The 19,714-nt window shown below is 41.9% G+C and overlaps 1 protein-coding gene across 2 annotated transcripts in view; it reads left to right on the plus strand.

Annotated features, from left to right (window-relative positions):
* The first annotated feature begins 205 nt into the window (after positions 1-205).
* The window catches only part of cntn3a.1 (contactin 3a, tandem duplicate 1), a 91,719-nt gene continuing 72,210 nt past the window's right edge, over positions 206-19,714 (plus strand). The window contains exons 1-2 of one of the 2 annotated variants that reach the window (XM_061834298.1): positions 206-608; positions 17,920-18,044. The gene's annotated coding sequence lies outside the window, so the exon portion shown is untranslated. The remainder of the gene's footprint in view (positions 609-17,919; positions 18,045-19,714) is intronic. The other variant, XM_061834290.1, reaches the window with a different exon arrangement.

Below are 19,714 nucleotides of genomic sequence, written 5' to 3' on the forward strand. Positions count from 1 at the left end.
AATATAATTTCTTCTCCAAAACGGGGGGCGCGCTGCAAAAAAAAAAAAAAAAAAAAAGTTTGGGAACAACTGTTTTAAATAATGCCTACGATGCAATTTAGAAACCCCTATCCAGAAACTTCAAATAGAGTACGATTAAGACTGCCTGGGGGTAAAAGTGAATCGTGTATCTAAAACGCCTGTTAACATGCAGAACGACATCTGTAGTGTCCCGCGTGCGCACAGGAAGCGTCAGTCCTCCCTCCTGCTCTCCACGCGCTTGGACGTCAGACCGCTTGCGAGCTGAGCCGAACGCACCCACGAACGCTCGCACGTCTCCAAGCCCAAACAGCCACGCGAGACGCGCTCGGTCGGGAAGACCAACGTCCAGGAACCGTTCCTGGGCTCCGTCTCGACGGACTTCTTCCCAGTGACGGAGCCCGCTTGGATCGCGAGCAGGGTGGAGAAAGGAGAAGAGGAAGAAGACGGAGCGTCGTGACGAGGTGAAGAAAAAGAAGTTTGTTTCCAAGGTCCGTGCTGCTGCGAGGCTCAGAGGAGATGTGCGGCGTAACCTGGATATCCGAGGAGGGATAAAACTTGACAGACATCATCTACGCGGACCTACTCGGGTAAATAATTTCAACCACGTAACAGTACTCTTGTCAGTTGGATTCAAGCCACCATTTCTTTGTTTTTATTGGCTGCGTCTTATGCGTATCCTGCTTATCCTCATGGGGGTTGCGGGTGTGCTGGAGCATATCTCGACTGACTTGGGGCGAAAGATGGTGTACACCGTGGACTGCTCGCCAGTCAATCGCAGACCACATCACTGATGATTTATGATAAACGTAGATACAATTGGCCCTCACATTCACACCTAAAATTATTTAGAACCATTCAAGAAAATGAAAGGTCATCACTTACACTACGTGCTCAATACAGACACAAAGTTTACTCAACACACAGAATTTATTGGTACTTGAAGAAAACAAAAAAGGAAGGGAAATGGAATGAGGGCACTGTTGCATACTTTAGAAAATATGTTTTATTTCCAATAGGAAATGATGACAGGTGGAGCATACTGTATAAATACATCCATCCTTAATTGCATTGCTTTGCAACCCCGGATAATTAGACAGTAGTGGATACACTCTGCACTGGTAGTGATAGGGGATATGTTGACATTTATTGTATCCTGTATCATGTGCTGGTTGTCTGCACTGTATAAAATGATTTCTGTGAGAGGTCACTAGAGTATTGTAGACAGAATTCGTTTGCTGTCAGTAATCAGAGGGGGATTGAACTGAGTCTGGGCTCATCATCTCCTCCAGCCTTTAATTGCACTGAGCTCCGAGCTTGATTGCAGTTAAGATTGTCCAAAATTCACGTCAGCAACCTCATTGCCAGATATTTGCATGAAATCCTCAAGTATGACTGGACATATTATAACTGTTGTTTTTAATTATATTCAATGTAGTTCGGAATTGATTCCTGAGCCAAGTATCACGCTGCAGCGATGATATTTTGTTTTTGTTTTTGTTTTGTTTTTTTTTTTGGGGGGGGGACTTGCTTTTTGGAGCATACACATGCTGAGGTTTAAGTCCATTTTTTTGGCATTCATCCCCCTTTGTGGTGAAAATTAGAGCTGCTTTACTTCTCCTTGGGCATTTCCTTTATTGACACATTTGTGACAATGTCACAGTACCTGAAATAGGAGGAGGATGGAAGAGCATATATATTACATGGAACAAATACTATTCTTAAATTAATAAATACTAAAAAGTCTGAATAACGTGTTTCTATTCACCCTGCTCTGAGGTGCCTGGGAAGTACCACTGCGAATGTGGACTGCAGAGATTATTGTCTAAATTTAGTGAGTCATTTACTACCCAACAGAGAGTTTCTGCTCTGGGGTGGTAGTTTGAAAATATTCTGGTTCTTTTACATAACAATGTCATCTTTGTCTTTTTTATTAGAGACTACTGCATGGAAGTGCACTACAGCTAGTCTCTTGCTTTTCCCTGCATTAAAATGTTTCTAGGAATTTGGGCAACTGTGAACAGTGTAGAAACAATGAGCTACAGGAATATTTTAGTACCTTTTACTAGAACCAAAATAATCTGTAGTTAAAAATTCCTGTCTTTAGATTAGTACCTTTTTCAAAGCAATCTAAAAACAATCTGCCCATTATCAACACCGTTTAGCCTCACCGAGGTCGTGGGTGTCGGCTGGCTGCGGGCGAGAGGCGGCGTGAACTGAACTATTCGGGAGTCAGCTGCGGGACACATAGACAAACAATAATTCTCACCTGCCGAGAATTTGGAATCCTCAATCAACCTACCACCCGTTTTTATAATGTGCGAAGAATCTAGTACCCAGAAAAAATCCAAACAGGCAGAGAGAGAACATATCAACTCAACACAGGAAGGCTGGAGTTGAACACAAAAAAATGTTCCAATTGTGCTATAGCGTCAGTGTGTCCTTTCTGCAATACTAGTAGCTTTCATTTCAGCAACATAAAGCACGGAACAATAAAACATGTACGGGTAGACATTTCTCATTTTCCCGCACTAACAAGGATCATGCAAAGACGATGAGTATTTGAATTAATGTTTGGTGAAAATATCAGCAGATTTCCTGCCTTGCAACTTCCACCATTTTCAGTGGAGTGGAAATGGAAAACACATCTATTAATTCTGAAGTGACATCAAAGAAACATATTTCCATTTGAATCGGAACAGACAGTAATTGGCCCCTTTTCCAGTATTTGGTGAGAAAGTGAGGTCTGATCTGATGCTGCGCATGGCTCCTGTGAGTGCGCCAGCGGGACTCAGTGAAAGGAGGCGCTTCCCTCGCGGAGATGTTGAAGTTGCAGCTTGTCTCCTGCAGCTTTTCATCGAACAGCTCACTGTGCCTGCTCTCTCTTTTTATATTCCCCCCCCGCAACATTTCAAACTGAACTTTGAACTGTCAAAAAAAAAGGAAATCCTGAAATGTCTTACAGACGGAATGATGGCAGGCTGCATTCAGCTCACTCATAAGCACGTTGCATTTCACGTGACTATTTTACGATAAAATATTGTTGCTCTGGCTCTTTTAACATTTGACACAGCAGTTGGAGAAAATTGTTTTATCAGCAGTAGTAAGTGAATGCTTTTTGCCCCACAACAATATCTGTCACAAACCCTGCAATAATCTCTCTTTTACTTTCTACATCTGCCTCTATCCTGCTACACCGAAATCAAAATTCTTGACTGTAAGGCTGGAACACTGCAATAAATAATTAATAAATCAATTAATAAATCAGATTTTCATTTTTAAGTAAAAGATCATCATACAAAAAATGCAACACAAAGCACTTTAGATTCATTTAAGTATAAAACGAATCAAACTCGCCAATTAATTACAAACCTTTTTCACTTGTAATATTGGATTTATGGCTCCGACTGGCTGCGATTGGCTGGTGACCAGTTCAGGGTGTATCTTGCCTCCCGCCCGAAGAGACCTGGGATAGAAGAAAGGTTGGAAAGCAGGCCTCTGATGTGGTTTGTCTCTCCCGCACAATATACAGTGAAGACAATAAGTATTTGAACACCCTGCTATATTGCAAGTTCTCTCTCTTAGAAATCATGGAGGGGTCTGAAATTTTCATTGTAGGTGCATGTCCACTGTAAGAGATATAATCTAAAAAGAAAAATCCAGAAATCGCAATGTATTATTATTATTATTATTATTCACAAATTATTTGTGTGATACAGCTGCAAATATGTATTTGAACACCAGAGAAAACTAATGTTAATATTTGGTACAGTAGCCTTTGTTTGCAATTACAGAGCTCAAAATTTTCCTGTAGTTGTTCACCAGGTTTGACCACACTGCAGGAGGTATTTTGGCCCACACCTCCACAAAGATCTTCTCTAGATCAGGAAGGTTTATGGGCTGTCACTGAGAAACACGGCGTTTCAGCTCCCTCCCAAAATTTTCTATTGGGTTTAAGGCTGGAGACTGGCTAGGCCACACCAAAACCTTGATATGCTTCTTACAGAGCCACTCCTTGGGTTTCCTCACTGTGTGCTTCGGGTCATTGTCATGTCGAAAGACCTAGCCCCGACCCATCTTCAAGACTGTGACTGAGGGAAAGAGGTTGTCCCCCAAAATCTCACAATACATGGTCATTCTCTCGCTAATACAGTGCAGTCGTCCTGTCCCATGTGCAGAAAAACACCTCCAAAGCATGATGCTGCCACCCCCGTGCTTCACAGTAGAGATGGTGTTATTGTGATGTGATGGGCTTCGGGTCATTGTTATGTTGAAATACCCAGCCATAAGTATTTGAACACCAGTCTATCAGCTCGAATTCAGACCCTCAAAGACCTGTTAGTCCGCCTTTAAAAGTCCATCTCCTTCCATGTACTATCCTGAATCAGATGCACCTTTGTGAGGTTGTTAGCTGCATAAAGACACCTATCCACCGCATACAATCAATTAGACGCAAATTGTAAGACCAAAGAGCTGTCCAAAGACACCAGAGACAAAATTGTACAACTCCACACGGCTGGAAAGGGCTACGGAGAAATTGCCAAGCAGCTTGGTGAAAAAAGGTCCACTGTTGGAGCAATCATTAGGAAATGGAAAAAGCTAAACATGACTGTCAATCTCAATCGGAGTGGAGCCCCATGCAAGATATCACCTTGTGGGGTCTCAATGCTCCTTGGAAAAGCGAGGAATCAGCCCAGGACTACAAGACAGGACTTGGTCAATGACCTAAAAAGAGCTGGGACCACCGTTTCCAAGGTGACTGTTGGTCATAGACTAATATGTCATGGTTTGAAATCATGCATAACACGGAAGGTTCCCCTGCTTAAACCAGCACATGTCAAAGCCCTTCATAAGTTTGCCAATGACCATTTCGATGATACCGAGAAGTCATGGGAGAAGGTTTTGTGGTCACATGAGAACAAAATTGAACTTTTTGGTCATAATTCCACTGACCGTGTTTGGAGGAAGACGAATGATGAGTTCCATCCCAAGAACACCATGCCTACTGTGAAGCATGGGGGTGGTAGCTATGGGAGTGTTTTTCTTCAGATGGGACAGGACGACTGCACTGTATTAGGAAGAGGATGACCGCGGCCATGTATTGTGATATTTTGGGGAACAACAGGAAACGTTTGACCTCTGTAATTGCAAACAAAGGCGACTGTACCAAATATTAACATTGGTTTCCTCTGATGTTCAAATACTTATCTGTATCACACAAATAAATCATTAAAAAAATCATACATTGTGATTTCTGGATTTTTCTTCTTAGATGATCTCTCTCACAGTGGACATGCACCTACAATGAAAATTTCAGACCCCTTCATGATTTTTAAGTGGGAGAACTTGCAATCATGCAGGGTGTTGAAACACTTATTTTCTTCACTGTAAGTACTCAGCGGCCTGGTTCCATGTAGTGGCTTTTAGATGCTATTGCCACTTAGTTATTGATTACAATGTGGGCTATTTCTACCGCTACACCATGCAGTTGGCCATTAAGTTTTTCCTACAACCCTAGAAAATACATCTTCCTTATAGTGTTATCTGGCGCGTAGTAAGGCATCAGTGATCAGGATGGCTACCCCCCTCCTCACCAGCTTGCCAGTGGCTGGAGTATCTGCCCGCAGTCTGGTCCCCATCCAAGTCGCCGCAGCCACATCTCGTGGGTCCTCACAACGGAAGCACTTCAGTGAAAGATAACTGCTTATTATATGTGCACTATCTCGTGCGGTCTCTGGCTAGGAAGCCAACAAGTCAACGAGCTCGCTAGTATGGCATCAGCTTGTCCAGTGTTGCTGCCTCGCTTGTTTTTGTCGTGTGTGCATCCACATAACAGGAATGCATCAGGGAAAGTTAACTGTTTAGTAGACACAGCGGCTGTCAGCTGGTGGCTCTTTGTGCTTCGCAAAGAGCCATGCACACATATGCATGCGATTGACAGCTGAAGGTTCTGCAGAGCACACTCAGTAAAGGCGCACAGGCAGCCCTGCCGCAGGAGCTGGTTTTTATTATTTGAGAAAATTACTTGAGATAGTTGTAGATTTTTTCCGTCATTCAAACCTCTAAGATATGTTAAGAACACTCTTCTCTGTAGTGTGTGAAATTCACAATCCTTTTGTGTGTGTGTGTGTGTGTCAGTTCATTGGGTCTGTAAGTGGAAATCTTCCAAGTTATTATTATTATATTACTCCCAAAGCCTGGTTGAAAAAAAAAATCCCCAAAAATTCAAGCATATTTAAAATAGAATTGCCAAAAAAGAATGACATTTATTTTTTGCTGTAAGGGAGATCTCACGATCTCTCACAAGCCTGTATTGATTGAAAAAGCCACAACAACCCAAGGAAGGTTATTCCGAATAAAATAGCTATCAAGTTATTTGTATACTTCTATGAGTTCTGCATTTACAAAGACATGCCTATCAGTGGTGGCAGAATTGGTTTCAAGCTCAAATGAAGGGCACCCACTAGCGTACTAATGAAATTACATCGCTTTAAAATGGTCAATAAATTTTTACATTTCATATTCAGCCACAGCTCATTATGTTCAAATCTGGACATGCAGATGCAAACAGGGAGAACCTTTCGACATATGCCATTGTGCTTGTCATGGGGGGGATTGGGACAAGTGCTCTTTCAGAGCGCCCCTGTCTGGAGAAATGAGGAAGCTGGCTTGCGATGCGTTACACCCGTGGCTCAGTTGTTTACATCACAACACGATTAGTCTCTCTTTTGCACTGTTCTGTTGTAGAATTTTCCACAATTGACTCCTATGGCGAGCTGTCTGTGAAGAACAGAAATTAGTTGGCGTGTAAAAACCTCAATGTAAACAAACATTTTGAACATACTGTACTCTCGCTGATCACATTATTAGGTAGACCAAAATCCTATGAAACCCAAGCTGGATCTATATTTCAGCCTTTACAAAAAGATAATGGCAGTGTGACTGTGACAATTAAAACAAAGCATGTTTGTTTTTGTTTTTTATATAGTGGTGATGGAAAGTTCACCTGAGATGACATACTGTGGCGACCCCTAACAGGACAAGCCAAAAGAAAGTAGTCAGAGAGTAGTGAACACCCTCATAAGTATTATCAAAAGTTTTTTTTTTTTTTCCGCAAAATAATTTCACCTTTAAACTGGAACAATTGAACTGAAAAGAAACTCGACACAAGAAACACAATTTTGTTTGGGGTTTAATATAAACGTAGTAAAATGTTTTATGAGCTGGTTTCACAGTGTGCATGCTCTAGAGATGGGAATTTGACTAAATTTCCCTGATCAACTATGGGAAACAACAATCAATTAAGCCCTTCATCCATCCAGTTTCTTACCCTCTTATCCTCACAAGGGTCACAGGGAGTGATGAAGCCCTTCCCAGCTGCAAATGGGAAAGAGGCAGGGTACACCCTGAACTGGTTGCCAGCCAATCACAGGGCACATAGAGACAAACAACCGCACTCACAATCACAGCTTGGGGCAATTTTGTGTCATGATCCTGCCGCTCCAGCACGAGCTGTGCGGGCGCCCGCGTGGGTGCCCGTGCGGGTGCGCTGATTGGGAGGTGCACACCTGCGCCTCATGCAGCCTGATTATGCTGTGTATTTATATGACCCCGATGACAACTGGCCGGCGCCAGTTGGATGATCTTCATGTCCCGTTCGTGTGCTCCGGTATCCCTGATCGAACCTGTGTGTACCGACCTTCGTCCGTTCTCCGACCACCCTTGTAAGCCTGACTCCTTCGATACTTCTGCCTGCCTTGATCGTTCTCCTGTGTACCGACTCCTGCCTGCCCGCTCACCTGCTCTCTTCGCCCGACGTCCCGACTACCGCTGCTGCACCGGACTGCCTGCTCGATCCCCGACCTCGGCATATAATAAACGTTTCTCCTTGAACTACCTTGCATCGTCCGAGTCCTGCATTTGGGTCCTACTCTTGTTCCGATGGGACGTGACATTTTGCATCCAACTAATGCACGTTTTTGGGATGTGGGAGGAAAGCGGAGTGCCCTGAGAAAACCCATGCAGCCACGGGGAGAACATGCAAACTCCACACAGGCGGGTCGAACCCAAACCTCAGAACTGTGAGGCCAACGCTTTCCAGCTGATCCAATCACTTAAGCCATTAATTGCTATTTTGTCCAGACAGTATTATAAGATTAAGGGAGAATCATCCTCCTGGGGCAATTAATAGTAGATTCGACAAAGTATCGCACGGCTAGTCAGTTTAAAAAAAATGTTCCCTGTTAATTGACTGTCAGCTGTTGTAGTCAACACGTATGTCTGTCATGAGCCAGGATGGAGCATGGCCAAGAGCGGCGTGGCCACACCCCTGACCGGTGACACCTGTCACCGCTCACAACTGTTTCACATTGGGACTGTAATTAGATGGTGTATTTAAGTTGGAGTTTTGGTCTCTGGCATTCGCCAGTTCGTTGTGCGTTGTGCCCTGTGTTAGTGAGTTGCATTCACTGACAGTAGGAATCTCCACCACTGAGAATAGTGTAGTGTTGAGCTATCTTTGTCACAGTGTTTCAGTGCCACCTCTATTTAGTCCTGTCTTAGTTTATGTTCCATAGTCAAGTCCGAGTTCATAGTTTGTCTCCTAGTCATCAGACCTTGCTTCACGTTGTTGGATCCTGCCTTTGCTTAGGGTTTCTGTACCTCAGCCTTCTCGGACTGCTTACACCATCTATGACCTCAGCTTTGAATAAAGCCACCCCTAACATCATGTCCTCGTCTTGGAGTCCTGCATTTGGGTCCAGCCCCGCACCGGAGATTCGTGACAATGTCGTAATAGGGCGGCTGCAATTACCGGAGAGAAATTCCTTGTGTTTTGTTTATATTCTTGGCCAATAAGATTGATTCTGATTCCTCCAAATAGTGTGAGCTCCTGTTTTGATATGATGTCCATATTGAGTAGTAGCACAGCGGTAAACCACTCCATTAATCTAGCTCAACCTAGCACAGCTGTTGTGTCATGTTGTTCTTTAGGCCACTTTTTTTTTTTTTTCCGTAAGGCTAAATTAACAGTGTCTTTGCTGGTTGCAGCCAAATAGTGCACTCCAATTTATTTAATTAACTTTGGAATTAATCAACCTATAAGTCCAAACAACGTATACATTCTTAATACCTGATTTATTGATTACCATGTTCACTCACGGTGCACGCCTTTAAAAAATACTTTGTAGGTACGACCAGTCACCATAGTAAATGGGCACAACTTCCGCAGAGTCTGAAAATTGGATGCTGTTTGAAACTGTGTACCTTGACTGAAATGCCAGTTCTTGCAGTAGAAAAACAAGCCTGAAGCATGATGTTGTCACAATCATATTTCAACGTGTCTGTTCTGTATGGTGTTCTTTGGTGATCTGCTGTGTTTCTGCACCAGCCTTTTCTTCCAAAAAAGAAAAACAAACCAGGTAGACAAAACTTCTCCAAAAATAAAATAATAAAAGAAAAAAAGGAGGTGTCCCAGATGCACATGCATTGCCAAATGCGTTGTGGTCTGATGCAGTGCATGTTTTGATCTGTAAATGAAAAGTTTGTGATGCAAAAGCAGATGTGTCAATTTTTGTTGTTTCTGTAAATTCTTTGATTTATATATTACATAAAAAAAACCCAACAAAAATGTATATCTGCTTTTGCGTTTCAACTCTTCAAATCTTCAACTATCAACAGATACCGTTATAGTTAAGGAGTTGATATGATTGTGAAGGTATTGTACCGCAATTTCCAGCCTACAGAGCGCACATGGTTATAAGCGCCACCCAGTACATTTGTAAAGGAAATACCATTGGTTACATACAGACGCTGCAGCTGTGTAAAAGCCGCAAGTGCCCACATTGAAACCCACATTGAAACACGAGATATTTGCAAAGAAAGACGGTACACAGAAAGAGTTTAACGCTAGTGCGGCGCTGACAGGGACGCTTAAAAAAAACTTACCGGTAAAAATCACTGAGACACGCCAATAACACAGCAATAACACACTAGCTCAGTGCTCGGTTCCTCTGTAGTGTTTCCCAAGTATTTATAATGCCAAGTTGGCTAAGTTGAGAACAACTCGCTAACAAAAAAATAAGACGGTGTCGTATCCAACGTACACGGCAGCATGTTGCTGCCACACGTTAAACTTCGGTAAACCTCTCTGTGACAGACTCTTTTTAAAAGAAAATAACTGCTGCGATAGGCTTTAGTCTCCGTACATGGAAGCGTGTTGCTGCCACACGTTAACCTACATAAATCTCTGTGTGACTGACGCGTTTATTTTCTTTTTTAAAAAATACGCATTGGACTGAACTGAGAACAATCCATATAAAAAAAAAAAACAATTCTGTCAGAGAGAGGTTTACCGAAGATTAACGTGTAGCCGCAGCATGCTTCCATGTATGTTGGAGACGACTCCCTGTCGTTTATTTATGTATTTATTTTAAAGCATTGTTCTCAAATGAGCCAAATTGAAACTATAATTACTTCTTGGGAATTTGAGATTGAAAAGAATAATTCCTACCTGAAATGAAGTGATCGCTACACATTCATGTGTATTTGGTTGGGCACCATCCATCACGTTTAATTGCCGAAATCCATTGATCTTTTCTGGTCTTTTCAGCAGATATTCTATAGAATGACCTCTTTGAATATCTGTCTTGTCTGTTGTAATAACCAACAGCACAACAAGTCTCGGTCATTGTGAATATTCTGCTCTAGTTCAATGCCCCCCTCACTGTCGAGCAACTATTTTGACCGGCAATATAGCGCTGTGAAAATGGTAACATCTTGTGCACTAGCTCTATTCTTGTCTCCTTTTTCCTTTTCCGCTCGAGTGCCCCCTTGCGGACGTTAGAAAAAAAAAATGCCCAAATTAGCCACAACGCATAAACCGAAGGATTGAACGCGTGCGAAAAAAGTCGTATCTTGTAGGCCGGAAATTACGGTATAGCCAGTGTGGTGGCCAGTGAAAGTACAGTCTAAGAATATTACCTGTAGAGGATTATTGCCAAATTCAAATTTGTGTGGCTGTTTTTTTAAATCAGTTGCTGGATTGTGTAAAACTTTCTTTAACTTAATGTCTCCAAATCTGAAAAAAAAAATAGATTCAACTCACAAAATACCACTAACCTCCTCAAATATAATCTTAGTTCCTTTTCTTACAATATCATGTACGCATCCAGATATTTGGGAGTCATTTTTGATTCAGATTTCACCTTCACAACCCATATGAATACATTTGTCCAGTAATGGCTGTGTCACCTATGCACTTTTCATTTATCTATTCATTCAACCATCGATTTTCCGTACTGCTTATCCTCACTAGGGTCGCAGGCGTACTGGGGCCTATCCCAGCTATATTCAGACGAGAGGCGGGGTCCACCCTGAACAGGCTACCATCCAACTGCGGGACACACATAAACTAACAAGTATTTGTACTCACATTCACACCTAAGTCAATTTTGAGTCTTCAATTAAACTGGCATGCAATGGAATCCAAAGTACTTGGAGAAGAGCCAGGCACGAGTTAAACAGGGAAGTTCTGGACAGGCGAGGTTGGTTTCAGCCCAGGTCCTCAGGCAGATGTGCTAACTATTCATCCACCTTGCTGTCTTCCCATTAATAATGTAATTTCATTTAATGATAATCGCTCATTTGAATTTCCTCAAAGTGCAGCAAATCATACAAAGAAAGCCTTATAGTACAGGGACTCATACAACGCAAGAGGGTAGCTAAGAACAAGTGAGACTCTGAGAGGACCAAGGAGAGAACAATGGAATACATGGCGATGTGATGTCGGGTGAAGGTAGCGTTAGCAGAGGCTAAACAGACGACATGTGCCAGGTTGGACACTAAACAAGGAGGAAAGCATCTCTGAACGTTAGCCAGATAGAGGGGTAGAGAGATGGGAATGATGCAGAACAGGTTAGGGAGATGAAGGAGAGAGATGGAAATGTGTTGACCGGTGCCAGTAGTGTGCTAAATAGATGGAAAGAATATTTTAAGAAGTTGATGAATCGGGAAAATGAGAGTAACGTGTTGTGGACCAGATAGTGGCAATAATTAGGAAGGCGGACGTGAGAAAGACACTAAAGAGCACGGAAAATGGAAAGACATTTAGTCCCGATGACAGACCTGTGGAGGTATGGAAGCATCTAGAAGAGCTGGCTGTGGAGTTTTTTGAGCAGCTCGTTCAAAAGAATTCTAATGGTTGAGAAAATGCCTGAGGAGTAGGGGAAAAGTGTCTTGATGCCCATGTTTAAGAATAGGGTTGATGTGCAGAGCTGTGGAAAGTGGGAACTACTGTACACAGGAGTTAAGATGGTGAGCCACACAATGAACTTAATGGGAAATAGTCGTGGTAGTAGTAATAATATTAATCAAGCTCATTTTATTGAATTCAAATTAGACCTAATTTTATTTTTGGACTTTGTGTGTTTTAAAATGGATTTACCTAACTGTTTTTCTCATTGCACATCAACACTCTTCCTCTCACTTTGGTTTCTTGAGTTGCTGCACTCTCTGGGACGTCTATAATGTTGTTGGTTTAATTGCAGTTTTTATGTGATTACTGCTTTAGTTCTGTAAGACGTTTGTGTTTTCTCCTCTGCATGATCTTGATCTCTAAACATGTTTTTAAGGTGCTATATATTAAAAAGTTATTATCGTGATGTTGTGAAAGTGATCTCAAATTTTGAAAAATAAATGAAACTCAAGTCTGGCCATTTTTGGACATTTAAGATTTCCACCACCTTACAACTGCCAAACACAATCATTTGATAGGATGTCGCTATCTGGACCAGGAGCTTCTCCTGTACCACTTTGATTCATGCATGTGGGGTCAGGAAGGGAAATTTCACATTAACTCGTAATCTCGATGGGAGCAGGTCCAAAAAAAAAAAAAATCTAAATTTTAAACAACCTGCAGGACCTCAGAGCTTTGGGTTGGAGTAAAACACTGATCAAGAGGGTGTCTGCAGATCAAGTGAAGTCACAGCTCAGGTGATAAAAGATGCAGTATCTTATGCCATTTTTACCAGTCTTGTCTCGTTTCTGCACCGAGTGGGTGTCTGGTCTCATTCATGATTCAGTGCTTCAGGGTGTGTGCGAGACCTGGAGTGTGTGTCTGTGCAATGCTCCAGTTTTTCAGTGTGGATTTTTAGGAGCACATTTCTATTAACACGTTTTTGAGCCCTCAGAAAAAAAACGACATAAGCTGAGTGATCAGTTGTAGTGGAGAGGGTCAAATCTGCTGCCATCACTATCTGACAAAACTACAATTTGCAGTTTGTCAGCTCAGCTCCTGCTGTCAGATGAGAGGAGTAAAAGTGGTAGCACTGTGACAATGCTTAAACTCCTGAGTGCATTTGTCTGTGGAAGTAGGAGGCTTTTTACCAACGGAAAAGAATATGTTCCAAAGTCAAACAAAATACTTTTACACCCTGCACACCTGCCAGAGATGGGCGGGGGGAACAAACAAAACAAACAAACAAAAAAAAAAGCAGTAGTCTATCACAATGTTATTTATTGGAGATGCACAGATACTCAATTTTTTGAGACTTTGTACGAGTACTTATAGTGCATTGTAGTAATTGCTGACACCCAGTACCAATACTCGACAGCGCAAATATGTCTTGCAATTGCGAGTTTTATTTGAACCATGTGTTGTTAAAGTAATCCAAAACTGTTTTCTTGAACATGAAACAATGTCAGTCAAATAGTAGAACACTTCTAAAAGTAACACCTTGTAATTACTGACATTTTAACATGCAACTGCATGTTTTTCTAACAGTATTGGTAAATATTTCCCTTAAATGCAACTTGTAACACTGGGTATTTCAGTGTCTCATCTCATTCTAAAGAAAGCATAGTTATTTTATAGTTATTTTCTCAAAAGAGTTCACAGATAAGGTGCCAAAAGAAAATAGACAAAGAAGAACATAGTCTGGTGTATAAACATAACACTACATCATGGTTTCTCTCTGTGTTAAAGGTCAAGTATCATCCCTATAAACATTATAAAATAGATATTGTAATGAAAAGTACATTTAAGATTATTCACTTCAATGTCTATACGAAAAAATAAATGTGAGTGGAGAACGCATCATCCATGCCAAAGTTGCAGAATTGTCATTCTACGGCATCCAAGTCGTCACTATATTGGCTGCATCCTCTGTCCGTGATGTCACCTGGACATTCGCCAATGAAAACACGCGGTGCACCCTAACTATGGGAGACGAGCACGCCCCTTCTAACACGGAAGCTCTTTTCGAAAAGGAGAACACCACACAACCGGGGCAATATTACACTATTGATTCGAGCCATATTAAGATGATATGCGATCACGGCTAAACCGCCTTCCCATCCAATCGACTTCCGCAGCGGAGATGAGCCATTGCGGCTCATCGCAGCCTGCCGAAGTGGCTTATTTTCGGCACCGTGCTGGCTTGTCACGGAGCCGAGCTGTGCTGCTTTAGCGGGTTGTTGATAGCCGCCGCAGTACGCGAAGAACAACACCGTCGAGCCGGGGCACTTCACTGCGTTGTCGTCTCACGAGGCATTGTCGGCCGCGTTCTTCAGAGCCGCCGCCGTCCGCAAGCCCGACGCGAAGCCATGACCGGCGAACGAGGCGCCTCAGCCGGTGTGGCTCATTTTCGGCGCCGTTGTGGCCGATAATGGAGACGAGCCGTGTTGCTTTAGGGGGTTGTTCATAGCCACCGCAGTACGCGATGAACAACACTGTCGAGTCGGGGCGCTTTACGGGTCGCACGCGGCTGAGTGCGTCATTGTGGCAGCGTTCTTCAGAGCTGCCGACCTCTCCGGGCCCAAAGCGCAGCCTTCGCTGGCGAAACGACGCAGCAGCCCAACGCCGTCCGACCCACACATCGACACATTTCATATGCAAATTTTTCGTTACATGATGAGAGACCGATTACGTGGTCCGCCCCAAACTATTTTTTTTTTAGTAGCTCTATACACACCTACTTGTCATTTGGAACCCACGAAGCTCTCGTCATCTGCACCCGTACAATCCATTTTTCACTACGAACCGGGTCTCTTGCAAACTTATGAACGATAAATGCATCCTCCTGAGTGTTCAAGCAATGTCCAGCAAAGCAATGAGCCAGCATTTTGGCTAACACGAAGGAATAACGAGCTACCCTCCCGAAGGTAAAACTAATGGAAACAAACAAGTCCACTTGAGGGTAGTCCTGTCACTTCCTGCTTCTTCTCGAAAACAAATCCCTCGAGAGGATTTTCATGTTGGGAGTTACAAAAAGCTGTATACGTCAAAATCGTGTTTTGTGGTGGAAAAAACGCATGTGTCCATGTCGGCTGCCGTTTTTTTCATTAATCACAAACTAAAAATCGTGCATTTCATGACAGTGGCCCTTTAAAGGATCTTTATTTATCTTCCATTTTTCACGAACAATTTGCAATTATTAAGTAACTAATTACCTTTGAAAATCAATGTTTTTTTCATCACCAAAATTGACCTCCCCCCCCCCCCCACACACACACACACACCATGTTTTGGTGTGACATCAGTGGCAGACATGGAGACCAAATTTACTCCCTAACCAGTTTGGAAATAGGTATGAACTATACTAGGGATGTCCCAATCAGATCACATGATCAAAATTCAGGGTCTATCAAGTGACTTTGATGATCGGCACAAAAACAGACCATTTTTCCATGTGTGTACCAGGCCTTAGTGGCGGAAACATACGATAATAGGGAGGCTTGCACTTTGCACTAGCCACTGGCTAGCATAATGACCCTAAAGCGACATGCAAATTTGAATTATTCCCATAATGAAGAGCTTTATTTTTGTTGTTAATTTCTGTTTATGTTACCAGTAGTTGAAGGTGTACCTTATTTAACTGTCACATTTATGATTGATTTATGGTGCACAACTATGTCATTATCAAACTGTGGCTGAAGGTTTTATGTAAAATAGTCACGTTCAAATTCAACTACACACTCACCAAAGCATTATGGGGATTGCTCGTTTATAGCGAACATTATTAAAAATGTACAGTGTTCCCTTGTTTAAGACAGGGGTTACGCTACAAAAAATACTTGCATTAAGTGAAATCTGCGTAGTTGAAGTTAGTTTTTTTATTTTCTGTTTTTTGTTCATTATATAGTGTTTTGTTTACATAATGTTTTTTCATTTACAGATTAATTTTTTTTTCCATTTACAGTGCAGTTTTTTTGTTTAAAGGTTTTTTTTTATTAATTTCAAGTGTTTTTGAGTTTATAATATGTTTTATTTTTTCATTTACTGTACTGCCAATACTGTTAAACCCCTAACGACACGTAAACCCTGACAAGCCTTAACATCCATACATCCATTTTCTTCTGCGCTTAACGTTCATGAGGGTCGCTGGGAGTGCTGGAGCCTATCCCAACAGCCGCACTCACAATCACACCTAGGGGCAATTTAGAGTGTCCATTTAATGTTGCATGTTTTTGGGATGTGAGAGGAAACCAGAGTGCCCGGAGGGAACCCACGCAGGCACGGGGAGAACATCCAAACTCCACAAAGGCGGGTCCAGGATTGAACCCAGGACCTCAGAACTGTGAGGCCAACACTTTACCAGCGGATTCACCGTACCGCCCGAGCCTTAAAATTTTCTCACGTTTATCGGGTTCAAACACTCTCAAAGTCCAAACCTTCAGAGATGGAAAAAAGCACACTACTGTATTCTCGAATGAAAAAAAAAATTCAAAACCTTTTTAAGGGTTAAAACACTTTTGAGATTTAAAAATATAAAGTCCCTCCATCCAATCTCTTCCACCTTATCCAGGACTGGCTATCAACATTTTTTCCTATAAAAATACAAATCTGCTAGATTTTAGAAATAACATATTTAATTTGAATGATCAATCTATGAGGTTGGACAGCAGAAATTATTAACAGTGACTCAGGAGTATTTTATTTTATAGTTGGCACGGCTCTCCTGTCCCTTGGTGTAGGTGTCTTTTTGAGAGTAAAAACATAGCTATGTGTCGTTGGTGCTCTCTTTTCTTCTGGGCGAGAATATTCTTTTGCAAAGAGATGCCATCTTCGATTATGTTTGAGAATTGAAGCCACGATGCTTTGTGCGGGTGCACAGAAACGCCACGGGGCCTGCCGGCCGCCCTTCTTACTTAGGGCGCGTGATCGTGGTGGTGGACCGGACGAGCACACCCAAGCTCAGTGCAGTTCGCTGAAGGTCAATCAATCTCCCCCATGCCAAGTGTCCTGTACAGTACAGAATGCATTCCGTTTGCCTAATTTACATAACTTTTCAATGCTAGCACTGTGGCTCTTTTATGCTAAACAGAAGAAGGGCGCACAAGTGTTGAGAAAAAGGAGGATGCACTAACACTTGATCGCTCGAGGCCCTGGCCAATGTACTAAAGCAGTATATTTGTCATTTATGTTGTAGTATTGTGCTGATAACACGCATATTACATATGAATTTTAAAAATGTGAAGCAAATTTGAGAATTAGAATCATGGAAGTTTACACATACTTTTGCGGGCGGGCCACATAAAATGATGTGGCGGGGCAATACAAAATTCATTGATCTAGCTGAGACTGCTTCGTAGGTCTTCTGTCAGAGTGGTCAGACAGGAGGAGGAGTCAATTTCTAGACTAGAATAAAAATGGAGTCAACAATAATTGTGTTGATGAACTCCATGTTAAGCAATACTGGTCAGTGGTCAAAGATGACTATGGAGGCTACATACGTGAGCAAGTTAAAATCGATGAGCTGGTTTAATAGTTGTTAAATTGTTGATGAATTGTGGTTGTGCGGGTCTAGCTTGTTACTAACCGAATATTACAATCTATATGAATGATTCATTAGTTACATTAAACTGAAGTGAGCCAAAATACAGTTATTGAACTCTTATCCACAGGTATCGTTGGGCACATAGGCTGGCTCCCAAACCAGGCTATATACGCAGTTGAGGAGAGAAAAATCCCCGCCACACGAAGTTCAAAACAGAACAACATCCGGGGGCAAAGAGCTGTCTGTCAAAAGGTATTAGCCAATGAGGATGCATTCCTTAGAAAGCCCACCCATCCATGAGATTTGTGGCCAAAGTCATCGAAGAAAACGCATGCAGAAAAAAACCCAGAAGTGCAAAAAATGAGACCTCCACACAAAATGAAAAGAAAAATTAGCAAATTTATGAATATTTTTTTCACATAGGATTTAAAATGTTTTCCATGCATGTTTTTTCATGTATATGAATTAAACATTTTCGTGTGAAGAATTTTGTCACAAATCTGATTCCATTTTCACATCCTCGAGCCTGATAATTTGGAAACATCCTTTGAGCTTCCATATTTAATGGGCGTGTCGCTGGATCTGGTTCTGAAAATGCTTCCTCTTAGAACAAATATGTATTTTGTCTCACAGTTCTTAAACCAGGTGTGGAGATTGCACATTGCATATGTTCTCATGGGCCGCAGAGGGGCACTCTGTCGGGGCCAAGCAGCCCCTGAGCTTTGTGCCAGGACAATTTTCCTTCCTTTGCCCCTCAATGGTGCACTATATGCGGCTACAGCAGTGAGATGGACTGCTGATACCCCTAAACACACACACACACACAACATCACAATTAGCAAATGTGAGTCTGACAAACATGTTGCTGTTGGGTAGTCAATGACGGGCTCGTAATTGGTCACTTGGCCAGTACATTCCATATGGTTTGCTGCTGACTCGCTATGGACCATGCTTGAGCGCTTACCACAGCAGATAAACTGCAGCCCAAATAACACAAAACACATTTGTTCATCGGTCCTTTGAAGGTGAATTTCGAAGAATTCAACAAATATATCTTTTTTGACTTATTACAGCTACGTTTGATCGTTAGCATCTTCAGAACCATAAATTGAAGCATGTACTGGAAGCACGAACAAGGATTACTTTGACGCTCGCCCAAAGCCTGCTGTGTTTGGCCCTGGCTCTCTCTCTCGACCCTAAATGAGGACAAGTTGTAGAGAAAATGGATGGGATTGCAGTGCAAGGTTCTGGTCAATTTCAAGTCCTTCTATCTTTATTATAATACATGGAATATATATTCAGAGAAGCGCTTGCAATTCCCCCTTGAAGGAGAAGCACTGCAAAAATATCCAAGAGCGATGAAAAATGATTTGAAGTCTCTGTGTTTTATTATTTAAAGCTAACATTTACTCACGACATTGGCATTGTAATAACCGGAGGATATGTTGGTGCCGAGATGACACTCTAAAGCCAATCTCCATAATGAGCTTTATAGAGTAAATGTGTTGCATTTTAATGGTTTGGTAGACTCCGAAAAGAGTATTAAACTATATGTGAATGTTTAGGGAATGGTGCTAAGTCACATTTGAATCAGTGTGCTTCCTTCTGCTTCATCAAGATAATTCTGAAACTGTTATATTTCAGTTGCATGTTTTTCACTGCTTGCTTTTTGATAAACTTGACAGAACATTATTGTTTTCACCTCTCTCGTTATTTCCATGCACTGATTGTTTGGAGTCAACGAAGACTTTGCCATCATTCAGTTCAATGTAGCGGGGAAAGTCACGTTTTCTCATTTCATTTAATCTTTAATCACTTTATCACCAGCCTGTCACATGCAAATATTTTATCTACTGCTGTATCAAAAATGATCATAGCAGTCAACATCTTGAGGTTGCATTGGACAAGTAAATGAAGCAATG

Source organism: Syngnathoides biaculeatus, chromosome 2, assembly GCF_019802595.1.
Source record: "Syngnathoides biaculeatus isolate LvHL_M chromosome 2, ASM1980259v1, whole genome shotgun sequence".
Classification (NCBI taxonomy): Eukaryota; Metazoa; Chordata; class Actinopteri; order Syngnathiformes; family Syngnathidae; genus Syngnathoides; species Syngnathoides biaculeatus.